The sequence below is a fragment of the Capra hircus genome, unplaced genomic scaffold (assembly GCF_001704415.2).
Source record: "Capra hircus breed San Clemente unplaced genomic scaffold, ASM170441v1, whole genome shotgun sequence".
NCBI lineage: Eukaryota > Metazoa > Chordata > Mammalia > Artiodactyla > Bovidae > Capra > Capra hircus.
In genome coordinates, this window is record NW_017190074.1 from 83736 (window position 1) to 104026 (window position 20291).

Below are 20291 nucleotides of genomic sequence, written 5' to 3' on the forward strand. Positions count from 1 at the left end.
GAATGGATAAGGAAAACATGGTTGTCTTAGTTCAGGATGCTATAACAAAGTACCATAAACTGGATGGCTTAAACAACAAACATTCATTTCTCACTGTTCCAGAGGCTAACTGTACTATATTATATACTTAAAATCTGCTAAGAAGATAGATCTTTTGTTAAATGTTCTTATCATAAAAAATAATAAATAAACATGGTGGTAGAAAACTTTTGGAGGTAACAGATATGTTTATGACATAGATTGTGGTAATGGTTTCATGGGTGTATACTTGTCTCCAAACTCAGCAAGTTATTTATATTAAATACTGATATATACAGCTTTTAATGCCAATCGGACCCCAATGAAGGATTTAAGACATCAACGGTAGATGTAAAAGAAAATATAACAAAAATAAAATAAAACAGATTTTTTAGGGATTCCTTGGTGGTCCAGTGGTTAAGACTCCATGCTTGATCCCTGGTGAGGGAAATAAGATCTTGAATGCCCTCTGGCGTTACCAAAAAAAACCCAGATATTTTAAATATTACTGCTTATTTTTCCAATCCTCCAGAAGTGATACTGTCTACCCAGGACAAGCTGACTTGCCTAAAAAGTGTCCCTGTGTACATCTCCCCACTGTGGCCTGATGAACACAAAGGGACTTTGGAGCCTGAAAAACTAAGAAAACCGTATTCAAGTCCTGGCTATTTCTAGTTATTCTGTGCCATGGGCCAGTCATTAATGTCTCCAAGCACAAATTCTTTTTCACCTTGTAAATTGCATAGTAATGGCAACTATTTCTCAGGGTTCTTTTGTGTGTGTGTATGTGTGTGTTTCCTTTCCCTTTATTTTTTAAATATTTTCTTGTACTTTTTTTCTTTTTTCTTTATTTTAATTGGAGGCTAATTACTTTACAATATTGTGGCAGTTTTTGCCATACATTCACATGAATCAGCCATGAGTGTACATGTGTTCCCCATCCTGACCCTCCCTCCCACCTTCCTCCCTATCCCATCTCTCAGGGTCATCCCAGTGCACCAGCTCTGAGCACCCTGTCTCAGGCTTCAAACCTGGACTGGCACATATGATAATATACATGTTTCAATCCTATTCTCTCAAATCATCCCACCCTCGCCTTCTCCCACAGAGTCCAAAAGTCTGTTCTTTACATCTGTGTCTCTTTTGCTGTCTCACATATAGGGTCATCGTTACCATCTTTCTAAATTCCATATATATGTGTTAATATACTGTATTGGTGTTTTTCTTTCTGACTTACTTCACTCTGCATAATAGGCTCCAATTTCATCCACACCATTATAACTGATTAAAATGCATTCTCTTAATAGCTGAGTAATATTCCATTGTGTAAATGTACCATGGCTTTCTTATCCATTCATCTGCCAGTGGACATCTATGTTGCTTCCATATCCTGGCTATTGTAAACAGTGCTACAGTGAACATTGGGGTACATGTGTCTCTTTCAATTCTGGTTTCCTCAGTGTCTATGCCCAGCAGTGGCATTGCTGGGTCGTATGGCAGGTCTATTTCCAGTTTTTAAAGGAATCTGCACACTGTTCTCCATAATGGCTGTACTAGTTTGCATTCCCACCGATAGTGTAAGAGGTTTCCTTTTTCTCCGCACCCTCTCCAGCATTTATTGTTTGTCTAAGGCAGGACCTAGGTTGTGTGCACATACCAGGTCTGTGTTGCTCAGGTCCAGGTTCTCAGGTACTCCACAAGGGCACAGACTCGGTTGGGCTTGCATTTTGTGCCCTTCCCAGGTCTGAGCAGCTTAGGTGACCAGGTGCTTGGCGAGTGCACTCTCCCCAGGTGCGGTGTGTCTTACCACTTCCCCTGTCTGGGTCACTCAGTTTCCTGGGTGCACAGCAGGAGCGCTGTCTCAGGTGTGCCCTGTGTCTCCTCTGGGGAGCTGATCTCTGGCTGCGACCCTCCTGGAGTATGTTGACTGTCCAGGATCCTAGGAAGACTTGGTTAGCAACTGGGAGCCTGCTCGCAGTTGGGTAGAGGATGCTGTATCTGGGGCCGAGTTTGCCCCTTGCCTTCCGGCTCTGGCTGTCGTCTGCCTGCCTCTGGCAGGCAGCGGATGGGCCAGTTTTCTGCAGACTAGCTCTCCTCTGGTATTCGCTCAGTCCTTTGTTCTGTGAGCGGGCCAGCAGTGCCTTGGGTTAGAGCTTTTCACAGGAAAGTTCTCTCTCTCTTTTTCCTCTCCCCCCCACTCTCTGGCTATCCCACAGTTTGGGTTGCTATCTCACATAGCTCCCTCAGGTTGTCCTCAGAACATTCGGGCCTGGTCCTTACCTTAAGCAATGCAGCCGTGCCTCCCTGTTCAGCCCCCACTTGCTGGTGGCAGACACAAGTGTCTGGGCTAGTTCTCTGCTGGGAGTTGCAGTTAGGCACGTAATCTGTGGGTTTAATTTATTTAGTTTTTCCTCCCAGTTATGTTGCCCTCTGAGATTCCCAAACTCCCCACAGACCTGCTGGTGAGAGGGTTTCCTGGTGTTTGGGAACTTATCTTTTATGACTCCCTTCCCAGGACAGGTCTCCGTCCCCAACTCTTTTGTCTCTCTTTTTTCTTTTATATTCTATCCTACCTCTTTTCGAAGACAATGGGCTGCTTTCTGGGTGCCTGGTGTCCTCTGCCAGCATTCAGAAGCTGTTTTGTGGTATTTGTTCAGTGTTCAGATAATCTTTTGATTAATTTGTGGGAGAGAAAGTGGTCTCCCCGTCCTATTCCTCCACCATCTGCGACCTTCCTCCCCTTCTCAGGGTTCTCATAAGGAGAAAGGAATACAATGGATTTAAATGGTTGGCACAGTGGGTGGAAGATGGTGAATGTTCAATGACTATCAGTATCATCATCATCATTATTATTACTTCTGTGTATATATTTACAATCCTCCTTTTGAAATACCGTAAGACTGATAACTTGGTAGCCTTATGGCTCTCCACATATCAGAGATAAACATTTTTTTGCATCAAAATGTACTATATTTACTGATTCCTCTCTCTTCCATGGAAAAAAATACTGTTGGTAGAAACAAAATATCAGCCTAAACTTGTACAGATAGCCAAAATCTTGTAAGTCATTACAATGTGTTTTTGAGAGTTGCCACGTCACTGCTCTATAAAAAGCTTCCTGGAAAAAGTATTAACAGATGGCCTCTTACTCCCTGAGACTGTTAGTAGCACACCAGATGGCAATCCAAATGAGAAGATTCAACTTAAATTCTCCAATCTGAAGGAAATGTGACACTAGCTTTTTAATAGGTGTGCAGCATTAGAGGTAGCAAAGAAATGATCAGTTAAGATAAAAACTCATTTTCTCTCCTCATTTCAGCATGGAATACAATCTTCCTTGACTCACCAGTTTGCCAGGTCATTCTGATAAAATGCTGGAAATGGTTTGCCCAACACAAACAGAAAGTTTATTTGAAAAGACTGACAGATTTATGAGGTGTAAGGCTAGTCTACAGAATGAAAATACAAGGCAGTGCCTCAGGGACAAGTGCTCTGTGCTGCGACACTCCTTCTTCTCCAGGACCAGTCATTAGTCTGCAACATTTTGCTCTTATTGTTAGAAATATTAGGCCCCAGCTCAAATGTCAAGCTTTCGACAGGGAGGTAATAACTGTTCTAAGATACTCATCATCTTTCCAGATGGCCAGCTCACCTACTGATGAATAAAAGCTTGGGCTGGTGGTTCCCTTCTCAGGCATTGCTACTAGACCAATTCTCCCAGGTGCCCTTGTATGCCAAAATAATCTTGCCCCTTTAGGGTTCAGAAAAGGCCAAGGGAGTCTTCATGTGGGCTTAGAAAGTCTTCCTTCTACCATCATAGGTTACAAGAGTCAATGAAGGTGTTTTTGGATATCAAAGAATACCCAAACATCAGCACTTCAGGAGGCTATGCAACCCCCAAAGTTGGCACTCAACTATTTCATTTTGCAGGCCCCTTGGATCTTCAAATATGGAAGCCAGTGGGGCACACTATGCAGATGGATTTTTGGCAAAGTAGCTGGAAATATGGTCTGCAGTACAAACACACCATATTAAAACAGGCATATATATGCTGTGAATCAGTCATCTGGGGAAAATGGTAGATCACAGCCTCCCTGACCACACAGGCTGCTGTCCTCTCCTGTCCCAAGCGCAACTCTACTGCAGGGCTGAGGTAGACACAAAGGGAACACGAAGGCCACAAACCACATCAAATTGTCAGGAGCTCCTTCCAGTTTTCTTATAAGCACCTAGGACAGCTAGAGGCAATGAACACAAGGGATGGACTCCATCCTCAGCTCTCACGAACCTTCCATACCTGTGATCTTGAAGCTAAGACTGTGGGCATCCTTTAGTGGGAGGACACACATGGCTCCAGGGTTCCAGGAAACAGGAAATTTCTAAAGAAAGAATGAATCCATCGAGGGGACCAATCAGCTTGGAAAATCAAGTTCAAAGAAGTGCAGATTGTCATGTATATCCAGCACCATTTGAAGGACAGAGCTCCTGTATCTGAGCTTGGTAAAGAGATGGTCATTGCTCAAGACAGGAACAGAGCAGCATGGTCCCTCAGTGCTGGAATAAAATGCCCACCTCAAGCCACCCACCTTTCCAAGCAATATTTGGCATAATGATTCTGCTCCTCAGGTCTCTGGATACCAAGAAGGAGACACAAAAACACCGGTTATTATAAACACGGAAATACCGTTATAGATTCTTTGACCTCTTGCTGATATTTCAGCTTGCATGAGTCTGTCTTCACTTCTGGCACCCTGATGTGACACAGCTTCAGACTGAGAACTTGACTGTAGAAACTGGAGGCTACATCTAGGGTTCACGTCCTTTTAGGAGAGGGCTTTAGGAGTTCAAGGAATTACATAAAGTTACATGTATAATGTGTGCACAGGTGCATATGAGCATGTAGTGATATAAAGTAAAAAAAAAAAAAAAATTCTTTCAGATTCCCAAAGTGGCCCATGACTCAAAAAAGGGTCAAAACCACTTCTTGAGACATCCCTGGGGGTCCAGTGGTTATGAATACATGCTTCCACTGCAAGGGCATGGGTTCAATCCCTGGTCAGGGAACTAACATCCTACATGGCACACAGTGTGGCCAGAAAGTTTAAAAAAAAAAAAAACCAAAACCGATTTAAAAACACATCTGTAGCTTCCCAGTTGATGAACACATGTAGCTGCTGGGAAGATGACTTGCCCAGAGAGCATATAGAAGGTCCATGCCACACCCTACATCAATAATACCTTACCCTATGCATCTCTTTCATTTGGCTATTTCTGAGTTGGGCCCTTTATAAGAAACTGGTAATAGTAAGCTTTTAAAAAATCACTTCTCTATAATGGGGTGACCCAACCAAGAAGCTGCTTTTGAGGAACCCCACCACCACTAGCCATCTGCCTAGATGGCACGTAGGTATCTAGACAGCATGAGTGCATGCTAAGTTGCTTCAGTCATGTCTGACTCTCTGCCACCCTATGGACTGTAGCCTGCCAGACTCCTCTGTCCATGAGATTCTCAAGGCAAGAGGACTGGATTGGGTTGTCATTTCCTCCTTCAAGGGATCTTCCCCAGACAGCATCACTGCCTCCCCCTAAACTGCAACAACACAATGCCTAAACCATACCAGGCAGGACCATGTCTTTTAGTCCTAAAGACTGTCAGAAAAGATTCTATCACTTCTCTCAGTTACAATCCCAAAAAACAGTTGTCCTCAAAGTAAATAATAATTCTATTGTTTGCTACCAAGCCTCACTCCACAGAAAGTTTGTCTTTTCTATACTGCTGGGTCTTAGCACAATGGACTCATCTTCCAGGAGTTATAAGAGAGGTCTACTGGAAGAGTAGCTTTTCTTAATCCAAAAAGGTCTGGGTGTTCTTCACCATGTGATATATCTGAGCTCAAAAAGAGGTAATCTTTTTGCAGTAATCTTTTTTGCAGTAATCTCCTAACAATTAAATGAATCTGTGATGACCAGTGAACAGCAGAGGACAATGTATGAACTTGCAAACCACACACATTTCCTCTCAGACAAAGAAAGCATTTATAGAAAGTCAAATATACTGATAATAACATCACATATTTATCATAGTGGTGGATGCAGGCAAAATCCCACAAAGAATGCCTTCCTCTTGGCTTGGGCCTTGGCTGCCAGCCAAAATTCACAGACTATAAACAATGAAAACCTTTCCATGAAGAAAGTCCAGAGTGGAACTCACTCGGGGTCCACAACTTTCTGAGGAAGTGCTCAAGCCATAAGTCAAAGTAACATTTTCATCAGCCCAAGGTGGCAGGCAGGATAAATGACCTGGCCATGAATGCACACGTTGAGAGGGAACTGTGACAGGGGCCCTCAGGAAATACCTGAAAATTCTGACTCCCATCTCCGTGGGTTGCACTGGAGATGAAGGCCCCATTGAACGTGCTACCCCACCGTGGGAAGTGGAGCTCCTCTGAGCCTGTCTAACTCCAGTCAAACACAACAGCTTCATTGTTGACTTTCTATAGAAAGAAGGTTCTGGTTTCACGAGCAGCCTAATTCAGGGAATGTGATGCCTGGCCTTGTGTGTTATACGAAGCTAAGAAGGTTGAAGATGGCCCTAAGTTAGATCATAGGCCCTGAAGCCTAGTCATGCCCTGGTCCAGAAGATCACAGTTTTGTGATCACTGCCACTCCACGCGAGCAGATGTCTACAGATTTTCCACTCTATTTTTCCAAGGTGTTGACGTTTCCCTGCTTTTGAAGATGTAAATTTGTGATGTGTGAAATGAAAAGTCCAGTACTTGTTCCTTTGAAAACATAAAAGAAAAAAGTCACTTAAAAAAATTCTTTCCCCTTGAGGTCACTGGGTTGATTCTACCCGAGGCTGGTTGTTACCAAATTTCATTACTCAGACAATTTCTAAATATCGAGGTTTCAGTGCATTGAGAGAGGAAGGGAGAAAGGGGGGTTGAGAGGAGGCTAAGGGAAAGATAAGGGCACCAGAAGTCTCAGCAGCTGGGCCAGTTGGGGTCCAGACTCCAAAGAAGGAGTCCATTATTGCTAGGGGGCCAGAACAATGGTCTCAAGTCCATGTGGAGCCTGTGGGAATGAAACCTCCTCATTCTTTTTTCCAGTAGTGAAATATCTGCAGGGTGTGCTTAGCATAAAGGAGGAGATCTGGTCCTCTCCTCCTGCCCAGTGAATCACAGTCACTCCCTGAACAAGAGTGTTTTCAGGATCCTGGTCTCCCACTGGGGACAAGTAGAAAGTCAGAGGTGATGATGAGTACTTAACGACTCCCAGAAGACTTGCCATCACAGAATCAGGGTTCAAAGATGACTATAACACATTAGAGTCATAGAGTCCCCAGAAAAAAGAGGTATCACTGGGAAATTTAATGGGCATTTTTGAATCCTTAATTAGAGCTTTTCTGTGGGCAGGGATGGGTAGAGAGGGGCAAAACCATGTGAATCTGCAGATGCTGGATCCTGGGCTAGCCTCCTTTCCATTTACCAACCTCCCAGTGCCTCCATCAGAGTTGCAAATGCCAACATATTCTGGAACAGTCATTGAAAACACATAAAATATATATATCCCTAAATACCAAAGTCCTACTGTATATGTCAAGTGCCTGGCACAGTACAGAGGAGTCAGCACATGGTAGACATTATTATGACCACATAGTTGTTTGAAACTGTTCCAAGCATCTTCAACTGGACAGAGTTTCCTGAGAGAAGATACTTCTTTCTATCTCCCTGCTGTACAGAGCACAGTTCAGGAAAAATAGAGTCAATGTAGGCAGCATCCAGTATATGTTTTTCAATGAAAGCATGGAAGGAAAGGAAGGAAGGGAGAGAGGGAAGAAAGAGGGAAGGAAGGAAGAAAAAGAAAAAGCACTACATAGTCATTGCATGAAAAAGAGAACTTTCTTTCATCCTGCACATCAAATCAATACTGCTGATTTTACTGCCCAACATCTTTAAACCCATTCCTCCACTTCCTCTATTGCCACTGCCACCATCTTGTCATCCACTCCAGCCTCACCTCTTCAAGTCTGATGACCGGTCTTCCTTCCATCTGTTTCAACTCCCCTTCCAATTACACTCCACTCTGTAGTCTAAAGGATCTGTGTAAAATTCATATCAATCACCGTGTCGACCTCCTTCTTAAAACATTTCAAAGAATGAGCTGCACTTGGGACAAAGACCAATTCTTTACCATGGTGTGGCCAACTCAGCATATGCTGAGAAGACCAGCATGGCCACAGTTGTGGCACTCTTAGAAGCAGAGCACACGAGAGGCTAATTCAGCTTCCGAGGAACAATATCCACTCCAGGGGAAGGCAGCTAGGCAGCAGCTGCTGAAGAAAGCCTGTGGCTGAGACTAAGAAGACTCAGAAATTAGAGAGAAGAAATTGTGGGTTTTAATTTCTTTGGAGTTAAGAATTCTAAGCTTTGGACTTCACTCGAGAACTTTAAGACTACCCATTTACTAATCAACAATTGCCACGTTGATAAGAAGTCCTTAGTGTCTCTTCATTAAAGCGAGTTCTCAAAGATAACTTCTGATCCTGGTCTGAGTCATTGAATGAATTTATTTTACAATTGTTGATCCCTAATGGATTCCAAGAAAGGTTTTCCACTATATCCTCTTCATTTTTTTTCATCAAATATTTATTGAGTACCTACTATGCTTCAGGTACTCTCTTAGGTGATGGGGTATCAGTAGCATAAAAAGAGAGAGAGAGAGAGAGAAAGATATGGTTCCTTCTTCCAGGCTGGGAAGTGCTCTGAAGGAAAAGAACAGGGTGGTTTGAGAGTGTATCACATGGGACCTGACCTACCCAGAAGGGACAGGGAAAATAAGACATTCTTTCTGAGATCAGAAGGATGAATAGGAATTAACCTGACATGGCATCTGTCAGTAAAATCTTGACTAAATGGAATATTCAAGGAATAATGGATTTAGGTAAATTGAAATTTCTAGCTTTTAAAATAAATAATTAATTATATTGGTACCTCATTCATAAAGACTAAAATTCCAGTACTTTCATTTCTATTTTCTCATTTTACTGTTATAAACACTCACTTAAGATGATTGAGAATGTGACTATTATTTTCTCTGGTTTTGTAGACATTTTCAGGGTTCTCTTCTTTGTCCCTCAGCCCTCATGCACACTGGCCCTGCTTCCAGCTGCCAGTTACTTTGCCTGGGCACTGTCTCCGACCACCAGCATCTGCTCCACCTGCCCATGGGGCAGTCCTGAAGGATGATGAATTCACCCTATGCTGGGAGCAACTCTGAACCCATAACTGGTGGGAGTCGGTATATGAATGACCTAGTCCTTCACCTCTTGGGCTGCACCACTTGGAGACAGGTGTTCTACTCTAGAACCTAGAGAACTCCAGAAGGATTAAGCTCTCATTGTTCAGTGATGACTGACTTCATAACATACCCTTTGGTGGCTGCTTTCCTTCCCTGTATCCTCTTTTTATTCCTCTGTAGATGTTTTCTCAGATCACTTCTCTAATGGTTAATTTTATATGTCAACTTGGCTAGGCCATGGTGCTCAGTTGTTTGGTCAAACATCTCTTTACATTTTCTATGAAGGTATTATTTAGATGTAACTAACATTTAACTCAGTAGACCTTGAGTAAAGCAGATTGCACCCCTCCATGTCAGTGGGCCTTATTCAATCAGTTGAAGGTGTTAAGAATAAAAGATTGAGGTTCCCCTAAGGAGTAAGGAACTCTGCTCTGGATGGCCTTCAGACCTGAGTTCCAACAAAAATACTTCCCTGCATTTCTGACCTGCTGTCCTGTCCTGCAGATTTCTGACTTTCCAGCCCCCAAATCCTTAAAATACATCATAAATCTGTAGCTATATCTACACACACACACACACACACACACACACACACACACACACACACACACATATATGTTTGGATAGAAAATAGAGCTAAGTGACTTAGTGAAGCCACAAAATTTTTTGATGTAGAGCTCAGACGAGCAACCCCATCTCCTCGCTGGCATTGTTTCAACTTATGAAGATTTGGCAAATGCTTGCTTCGCCCACCTCTTCCTGTGTCCATGCAGACACTGTAAGTTGATCTTTTCCTCTGGGCCCAGTCGCATCTTCAGAAACTTTCTCAAGCTTAACTTTGGACAGCCTTTTGCAGTCGGTAGGGCCTGGTGTACAAGAAGAGACTGTTCACCGTCCCTCTTCAGACAGCATTCAGAACCTCTCTGAAACACATGGCCGTGCTTTCTGACTTTGGCAGCAGCTGGCAGAGTCTGAGTAGTTCTCCCTGCCTCTGATGCCTCATCAGCAACTTGAAACTGGAGTCAATGGTGCCTTCCAGCCCCACCCTACCCTGCCTACCCCCACCACACACTTACATGCCCATTCAAACCTACTCCATTTCCTGATATTCCCCCCTGAATACCCATGCCCAGGACACTGAACTGTGATGAAGTAACATTCCCAGAGCCCAGATGGCACTCATGGTAAAGAACCTGTCTGCCAATGCAGGAGGTGCAAGAGACGCAGGTTCAACCCCTGGGTTGGGAAGGTCCCCTGGAGGAGGGTATGGCAGCCCACTCCAGTATTCTTGCCTGGAGAATCCCATGGACAGAGGAGCCTGGCAGGCTACAGTCCTTGGGGTCACAAAGAGTCTGACACAGCTAAGTGACTTAGCATACCCAGAGCCCAGATCTGACAGTCCATCCAGAGCAGGGTTCTAGTGTGGACCTGACAGGAAGAGGTGGTACTGTACACTGATGGGCTGAGAAAAGCAACTCAGGAAGGAACAAACAACACAGGGAGTTATTTCCAAGGTTCCCCCTCCTGCGGCCTTTAGGAGAGCTAAGAAAAGAACAAACTAGTATCACAGAGCTGATCCTGTTCTTCTCAAGTCCTCACTCATGAGCCTAGAGCTCATTCAAATATTTGCCCAAGTGCTTACAGATGCTGCAACTTCTCTTGTCATGGACTCTAAGGCCACAGATTTGGGCAAGTGGATTCACAAGATAAACTCAGCAGAGATGGCAAACCCTAGGGAGTTAAGAGCAGCAAAACAAAGGGGGCTGGTGCAGGGACCCCTGGCCCAGCTGAGAATCTTCCGACTGCCCCCGGAGACAAGACTTCTCACATGGTCTGGGCCACTCCTGGAAGATGCAGGCAGGTGTGGAAACAGCTGGCCCCTCCCCCATCCAGGCTGTCGGTGGGCAGCACACACAGCTGCAGCACATAAAGAGGAAAAGAAGACAATGAAAGGGCTCTAGCGGCAGGTCGAGGGGGACATGATGATGAGGACAGCAGGAACTTTCCATGAGAGGAAATGCTTTAGCAAACAAGGCCGAGCCTCTGAGCCCTACTGCCCCCTGTCTGACCTGCTTTGATCAGCACCAGTTGAGGCTCCCTGTTCCCAGTGGGAATACCATTCAGCTGTTCTCCTACGTGGCTACATATACATAGTTTGTCAAGGTCACATTGATGAGACCATGAGCAGTGAACCAAAAGCCACCTGGATCAAAGATTAGGAAACCAGGGTCCAAGTGTCAGCATGGCCACCGACCCCCAAGCTGACACACACGGTGTCAAGGACTCTCCACATGCTAGGTGATGTCACAGTAGCAGAACCTCTCTAAGACTTTGGGTTTGGAAAGTCTGTACAGATCAGTGGTCTGAGCAAATCCTGGAAACAACCCAGTAAGACAGGCAGATGTATCATCCCATTTTACACATGAGGTGACTAAGGCTCAGAGAGGTTAATGCACTTACCTAAGGCCACACAGCTAGTTGAGGGTAGGGGAGTCAGAATTCACTCTCAAATCAGGTCTGTTCTCACCTGCCATGGTTTCTCTTATAAGCTTTCAGACAGTGATCAAAAATTAATGCAACAAATATCAAGAAAGTTTTTTCAGATTTTTCTGTTACATCTTATGGAAAAACCCAAACAAACTTCTTGGCCAACCCAATACTCCTCAAGACCCTCGAGGCCCTGATCTGATTGCTGACTGTGAGAAGGCATGGTAAAGGAGATGCCACAAGGTCTCTGTTTTCTGGATCTGATATTCCAGTGAGGGAAACGTACAATGACCCATTCGTGAGAACAAAACAAGTTCAAAAATAGCAAAGCCAAGTAAGACAAGAGAAATCTGTAGCAGCAGGTCTGAAGACTGGATAGGCAGGGAAGCGGGCAATTGGGCTGTCCAGATCAGGGGCTGGCCTCAGGAGGTGAGGAACCACAAGGTAACCCCATGACCCCACCTCTTCTACCAGAAAGCCTCTCCCAGGCTGGGAGCCCATCCTGGAAGTGGCCCTCAAGCTGCAGGCTGACATGGTGTCAGGCCAGCACTGGACCCAGTGGCCCCAGGAAGTCAGAAAATGTGTGTGTGTGTGTGTGTGTGTGTGTGTGTGTGTGTGTGTATGAGAGAGAGAGAGAGAGAGTTTGGCTTGAGGCTAAACTCATCCAACCCTAGTTTATAAAGAAAGAAGGAAAATAAACCCCAGAGATCATGTTGTTGCTCATAGTAAACACAGCTCTTGTGGGGAGGAGAGCTGGCCTTTCACAGGACTCTTGAGGGTGACAGCTGGGCAGGATCAGCCCCAGATGGGGTGACCGAGTCCCAGAAAGGAGATCTGTTCCAGGTCACCCCATGAGTCATAGGCAGGGTCAGGGTCAGGGTTTCAGTGTCAGTACTGGGAGGGTAGAAATGGAAACACAATCCCTGACCTCCAGGCAAACAAGGAAGAAATGTTTCAAATAATTGCCATAGACCTTAATACTTAGAGTAATTTTATTACCTAGCTATTTTTTTCCTATGCCAGCAGTCACAGCTTGGAATGTGTAGATTTCTCACTTTCAAGAGGGTCCCTGATCTCATGGAGCTTGGAAAAAGAGGGCAGATACTGCCAGGAGTTGGGCGATGGGGAGGGAGGGTGTCACACGTTGGAGGGGGAATAGCTTGCACAAGGTCATTCAGCTTCCACGTGGTGGAATGGGATCAACCCTGACCTGTGTGGGCTCTTCTGGACCTTCCCAGGGTTTTTGCTTAGACATCTAAAGGCTCAAGCCGACCAAAAGAGGGGTCCAGAGACGGGGTGCTCCTTGGGAATCTGATTTACTTGCCAAAACCAGAAGACAAAAATTCTGTGGTGGCACATCCCCACTGAGTCCTGGACCCCTCCAGTCAGATGGGAGAGCCTTGTGAAGAGTCTGGAGATGTGAGCAGGAATGTGTTGGGACCCCAGTGATCTCAGGAGCCCCACGTTCAAAATGCCTGCTGTTGCCGTCTGTAATACCAGGCAAATACCTCTTGGCAGGTTTCGCCTCCTTCTCAGGCCACCCAGGTTTAAATCAGTGCTGGTTCTTCCACTGTGGGGTGCCCATGCCAGAGGCAGGGCCTCCCGGAGCCATAACCAGGCGATCAATGGTTGAACTCGGTTGAGCTCAGAAGAAAGTCCCCTGAAACTGGTGTCTCTGTGCAGGTGTTAAATCCAGAGCAGTAAACAAAAAGGGAAAAGTCAAACAATACCTCTAGTTGTTTCTGCTAATTGAGACTCCCATCTGCTAGGTGGGTCTAAGAACCTATATGTTCTCTGAATGAACACGTGGTACTTATCACTGCCCAGCTTGGACTAGAACTCTCAGTGTCTGGTTTCAGCCCTAACTACTCCCAGGCTCTAAGTCCCCTCAGGGCAGTTCACTGCTACCCTACCCAAGTCATCCTGCCAGCGGGGGGTGGGCAGAATGGGCAAATCATAATCCCAGATGCCCAGTTAAATTGGAATTTCTGGTGAACAACAAATCATTGTTTAGTTAAGCATGACCCATGTGACACGTGGGACGTACTGATAGTAAGCTATGTATTCACTGTTCGTCTGAAATTCATATTTAACCCGGCATCTTGGATTTTATCAGGCAGTGCTACTCCCACAGCCCACTTCGTGGCTGGCACCTGCCGCCAAACTGGTTGCTGGAGAAACAGTAAAATATCCTGCTTTGCAAAAGTACTGGGGGATAAAATACTACAGGCTGCAGCCGCGGTTTTTCTTCCCCTTGTGTCATTTCTGGAGGGCGTTTTCACCATACAGAAAGCCTGCATCTCGTGGGATGCAGATGATACCCAGTCCCAGAGGGGGAAAATAAGTTAGAAAATAGCTAGAAAACAACCCCAGGGAAGCTGAGACCCGCGCTTCATCTGCCGAGTCTTTTCTTCTCGTTAATTCATAACACCATCTTTTAAATCCTGGACTAGAATTCAAGAACTGTTGGTGTGTGAGTGTGCCAGTCCTCCTAAGGGACTCTCGCTCCGCCAACTGGGCGCCCGCCGCGCGTTCTTGGTGCCACAGTGGCCTCCAGTGGTCGATCGAGAAACCGCAGTCGGTCTCCGCCGCCGGCCAAAACGCGAGGCCAGCCTCGCAAGTGCGGTAGGCGAGACACCTCCAGGCCCGGCATGCGTGGGAGGATCTCAGCCGAAAGGCATAAATCCAAGTGCGCCACGTGGAAATAAAGCTCTTGCCTGTGGCTGTGAAGCTCAGACCAGACCAAGGTTATATTTCATCTTGCGTGCCAATGTGGAACGCGTCTGCTGACCCAGTTTTACAGTCGTTTCTCTTCCAAATGGACTCGGCTTTGTGAATCTTCTTTAACTATCAAGTCCTGATGATGGAAACGTCAAAAAAAAAATCATTTAAATAGAGAGAAGACTGGCCTCGGAAGTGATTCTTATTCTACCAGTTGGTGATACTTAAAGGGCTAGCTGGAGGATGTGGGCAAAGTCAAACCACTGGAATGAGGACTCCCACCCCCACCCCTTGCCTCTTACCTCCAACCTAGCAACAGTCTCGCTTCATTTCCGAGCAAGGGCTGCACCGGCCGATCCATTATTGAAAACACACGACTCCCAGAACCTTGTTCATTTTCATATATGCAGCTCGGGGCAAAAGGTTCTCTGCTGCAGCTTCCCTTTGATTTGAAAGCAATACAAAGAATAAAGGGAAATGAAAAATATGGCCATAGAGGGGCTGGCTCTTGATCCTGAAACACACACACGCACACATACACGTGAATCTTCCAGGTACATACAAAGGCACTTTTCCGAATGGGTGGTCACCCGCCTTTCCCCTTTCACAGTGTGATATTCTGGCAGCGCCACAGCTTTGAGCCGGCTCGTTTGCACACCATTTCAGCTGAAATCTACCTCCTGTGTGGGGAGACCCAAGGAGAGGAGCTGATGCCCTTGCAGCAGCCCCTGCAGGGGGCCACAGAGAACTGGATTACAGGTGGTGGGAGAAGTGTGTGAACCTGGGTCTGAGGCCTGCCCCCTGGGGCACCTGCAAGTCCTTGGCCCAGAGGCTGCTGGCCTCTGCGCTTCAGCTTCCCCTTGTGGAATAACGAGCTGCGTGGGCGTCCTCCCAAGTCTAGTCTCTCTCAATGCACTGGAGCCTTTGTGCGTGCGTGCCTGCTCAGTTGCTCAGTCCTGTTGGACTCTTTGGGCTCCTCTGTCCATGAGGTTATTCCGGCAAGAATATTGGACTGGGTTGCCATTTCCTACTCCAGGGGATCTTTCCTACCCAGGGACTGAACCCGCGTCTCCTGCGTCTCCCACACTGCAAGAGAATCCTTTACCACCTGAGGAGCTCCAAGATGCCTTTAGTCTTCTTCAAATTGTTTTTAATTCCTTTAGTTCATTCATTTTACAAACATCAGTTCAGTTCAGTAGCTCAGCCGTGTCCAATTCTGCGACCCCATGAACCACAGCATGCCAGGCCTCCCTGTCCATCACCAATTCCCAGAGTCCACCCAAACCCATGTCCATTGAGTTGGTGATGCCATCCAACCATATCATTCTGTCATCCCCTTCTCCTCCTGCCCTCAATCTTTCCCAGCATCAGGGTCTTTACAAATGAGTCAGCTTTTTGCATCAGGTGGCCAAAATATTGGAGTTTCAGCTTCAACATCAGTCCTTCAAATGAACACCCAGGACTGAACTCCTCTAGGATGAACTGGTTGGATCTCCTTGCAGTCCAAGGGACTCTCAAGAGTCTTCTCCAACACCACAGTTCAAAAGCATCAATTCTTCAGTATTCAGCTTTCTTTATAGTCCAACTCTCATATCCATACATGACCACTGGAAAAACCATAGTCTTGACTAGATGGACCTTTGTTGACAAAGTAATGTCTCTGCTCTTGAATATGCTGTCTAGGTTGGTCATAACTTTCCTTCCCAGGAGTAAGCGTCTTTTAATTTCATTCCAATCCCAAAGAAAGGCAATGCCAAACAATGCTCAAACTGCTGCACAATTGCACTCATCTCACACACTAGTAAAGTAATGCTCAAAATTCTCCAAACCAGGCTTCAGCAATATGTGCACTGTGAAATTCCAGATGTTCAAGCTGGTTTTAGAAAAGGCAGAGAAACCAGAGATCAAATTGCCAACATCCGTTGGATCATCGAAAAAGCAAGAGTTTCAGAAAACATCTATTTCTGCTTCATTGACTATGCCAAAGCCTTTGACTGTGTGGATCACAATAAACTGTGGAAAATTCTGAAAGAGATGGGAATTCACAAACATGAGTGTGCCTAAAGTGTGCCAGGCACTGGGTTAGAGGCTTAACATAGGGAAATGAATAGGGAATGCCCCTTTCCTGAGAACAAGGTCATTGCAAAGTGACAGAAAGTGTACCTGAGGAGAGGGATCAGCTTGGTGCACTGCCCTGCTGATGGGAGTGCAAATTTGGGCCTTCCTTTGGAGGCCAGTTTGGCATCAGCTTCCAGATTGTCACATGCATACCTTATATGAGTCAGGAGTCCTGGTTGCTTGAAAGCAGAAAAGATGCTGGCTTTTTTTTCCTTAAGGCTATGGAGTAACTCACAGGGCCCTAGAGGAGGCTGCAGTCTCAGGCTCAGGTGGGCACATAGGTGAGCAGGCAGCTGCCACGACCATAGCTGAAATCGCACTATGAAGTATTCAGGCACTGGTGGCTGCCACTTGCCTGCTGTGGGTGCAGAGCCTGTGTGCTGTGCCACCATCACCTCCTACGGCCAAATGGGGGGGAGGGGGTCTGCCTAGCTGGGTGGACGTCACACATCTGCTCTCTAGACACAAGGGAGCCACAGGGAAGGTGGGCACCCAACATTTTGTGCCTCCACAATGGCAAGTGGGCTATGCCTTCCACACAAAAGTAGAGCCCCACAAGATGGTGGATGTTGGTGGCCAAAATCATGACAAATGTCCTCCACACACACGTTGACCTGGAAATTCCATTTCTACATTTTAATCATTTAGAATTATGTTAATACTTCACAGGTACTCATTTATCCCACAAATATTTGTTGTATATATTACCATGTACTAGGCACCATGAGATAAGAGTGCAAAAATGGACACTCTGTGCCCCCATGGAGCTTCCTGGGAAAACAGATATAAATGAAATCAGTCCCAAAGCGAGTGTGAAAGTACAAGTGAGCTGAAGGCTTTGAAGGAGTCGGGTGGGCATGATGCTACCTGGCCCAGTCAGAGGCAGCAGGGAAGAAGGCTCTTGGGAAGTGAGGGTCCAGCTGGCCCTAAAGAAAGAGGAGGAGGCATCACCACCTGGAGGCCTGTCCGTAGGGACAAAACCATGAAGGACCTACAGAAAGGCCAGGTTAAATCATTTTCTGCTTGCCCTCATTTCACTGGGAAGCCATTGACACATTTGGAGGTGGTGGTGGTGGTTTAGTCACTAAGTCGTGTCCGACTCTTTGCAACCCTATGGATTGTACCCTGCCAGGTTCCTCTGTACATAGGATTCCCCAGGCAAGAATAGTGTGGTGAGTTTCCATGCCCTTCTCCAGGGGATCTCCCAACCCAGGGATCAAACCCAGGTCTCCTGAACTGTAGGTGGATTCTTTACCAACTGAGCCACCAGGAAAGCCTGTGAGGGATGTACAAACGGTGACCTGAACAGATTTGCATTTTGCAAAGATCAGAACTGTGTGAACTGGACTGGGGTGCAGAAGGAGCAGGAAACCCAAAGAAGTGGTTATGCATCCAAATGTTTGGGGATGGCAGCACAGACAATATGAAGGTCAAGGCTGGGCAGAGCAGCAGTCTTGGTGTTAACCTTTGTAGAAATAGCCACATGGATTGGCAGTCATGAGAGAGAAAGGACACACCAAGTTTTCAGGCTTTGTCCTCAGGGAAATAGCATCACGTGCTCACATGGAAATGCGTCAGAATTGCATGTCAGAAAGTTGGGGCTAGGGAAGCCCTTAGAGATCATACAGTGTGAAAGGCAGGTTGTAAAATATGGAGAAAAATAGGATGCAGAACAAGGTCCAATCGTTGCATATATTGTGCACAGGAAGGGCTACATTATTGTAGTGTTAGATTATAGTGTTATAATAGTGTTATAGTGTTAGATTATCTTTGCTTTGTATATTTTCTGTAATAAATATGTAAATACTTTTGCAATAAGGGAGGAATTCAATTTTATTTTTTAAAATAAATTACCTAGTATGTATATAACTCTTTTGTTATCAGAGAGGAAGCTGAGATGGGAAAATCTCTGGAGAGGAAGAAAGGAGTAATCCAATTAATTACTACCAGAGAAACCTTTTGTTGTTGTTGTTTGAAAATGTTCATCTGTATTTGAAAACTCCTTGCCCTCTTGAAAGATTTTTTTCAAAGCTATATGCAAAGGGCCACTCCCCTTATATCACCAGCACACTATTTTAATAATTGAATGTGTCTTCCCCAAATCATAGAAGTTCCAGAGACAGAAGGGGTATTTGGAGTCAGTTGCGCTCCAGCACATGATTACCTGCCAGGGTCTCTGGATCTTGGCATTCCTGCCACATGGGCCAGCTGACTTTTGTCCTGTGCATGCTTCCTATCCTCCCTGTCCTCTCACCACTCAATGTTAGCATCTCTCCCCCAACTTGTGACAACAAAAAAGTGACTCCAGACATTGCCAAATGTCCCCAAGGGAAGAATAACTCGCATTGAGAACCACTGGCCTAAGTGTTGCTTACATACCTCAGGTGACAGAGACCTCACCACACCTATAAGCAAGCTTTTCCAACCTGGAGTTGCTGTTGGAGAGTTCAGCATTTCACTGAGCGACCATCTGTCTCCCTCCAGCTTCTTTCCTTGGGGCCGGTAGCAACTGTGTCCAATCTCCCTTTCCTATGATGCTTCTGCAGAGATCAACATAGTGCCCTGCTCTGCTCCCCACTGCCCTCCTCCACCTGCTGCCAAATCTTTTCTCTCCCAAGTTGAGCATTCCTCCTTCAGCTGTCCCTAACAGGACAGGTTGGGTCTTCTGTGGGTCCATGACTGCACCAGGTCCTCAGTTACATATGCTGCTTCAGGTGCTGGCTGGCTGTGGAGTGATCATGATCACCTCCCTCCTCTTGGATGCTCGTTCATGTAGTTTGCAGCTATGTCACACCAGGACAGCATTCTGAGCTGCTGGCCAAAACGCTGAAGCTTTGTGTGACACCATTCTCTTCCATCACTCCCCACACCCACACCCTCCCCCTGCCTCCTTAGGACTATGTTTATCCTTCTCAAATTTCACTTCACAAGAAGTCTGTAACCATGCTTGTCTCAGGGGACAGCAGGGTGGCTAGGGATGGGACGGAAGAGAAACTGAATTGCACACAATGAAGACTGCATACACATCTGTGCTTTGTAAACTTCTTGCTGCATGCATATATTCCCTGGTCACAGTAAACAAGACAGCAAATAGACCCATGGGACATACTTCACCTGCTTAGGGTCACCCAGTCCATCCAATCTGTCCTGACCCATTTGGAAAGGGATGATGGATCTTCCAGAGTCCTCACTTTCATCCTCAAAGACCTTCCAATTCTTTACTTAAAGCCATCCACGAGGCCAGGTGGAAAAAGACAAGGCTAGGCTCACCAAGGTACTTTTAAATCAAGGTACTGAGTGGTGACTTTTGCAGCTGGGACCCCAGGATTCCACCCATTTCATTCAAGAAAACAAGTTGGCCCTCCTCTAAGTCATTACTATTGTGTATCTGGTTTCCCTAAACAGAGACCCACCAACTGGCCACCTCGCTTGCTGCCTCCTTCTTTCTGGGAAGTCTCTAACTGCAGGGCAAGCTGGCAGAAGTATCACCACCCAGAATGGTGTTTCTAGAACACTCTGGTGCAACTCACCTCTCTCACCATGAATCCAGCTCCTGCAGCCACTCCATGGCACACCTGGACTGCAGTGCTGAGAGCTGCTGAAGGCCTTATTCATTTAAGGGCAGCAGCAAGCCATCCTGAAGCAGC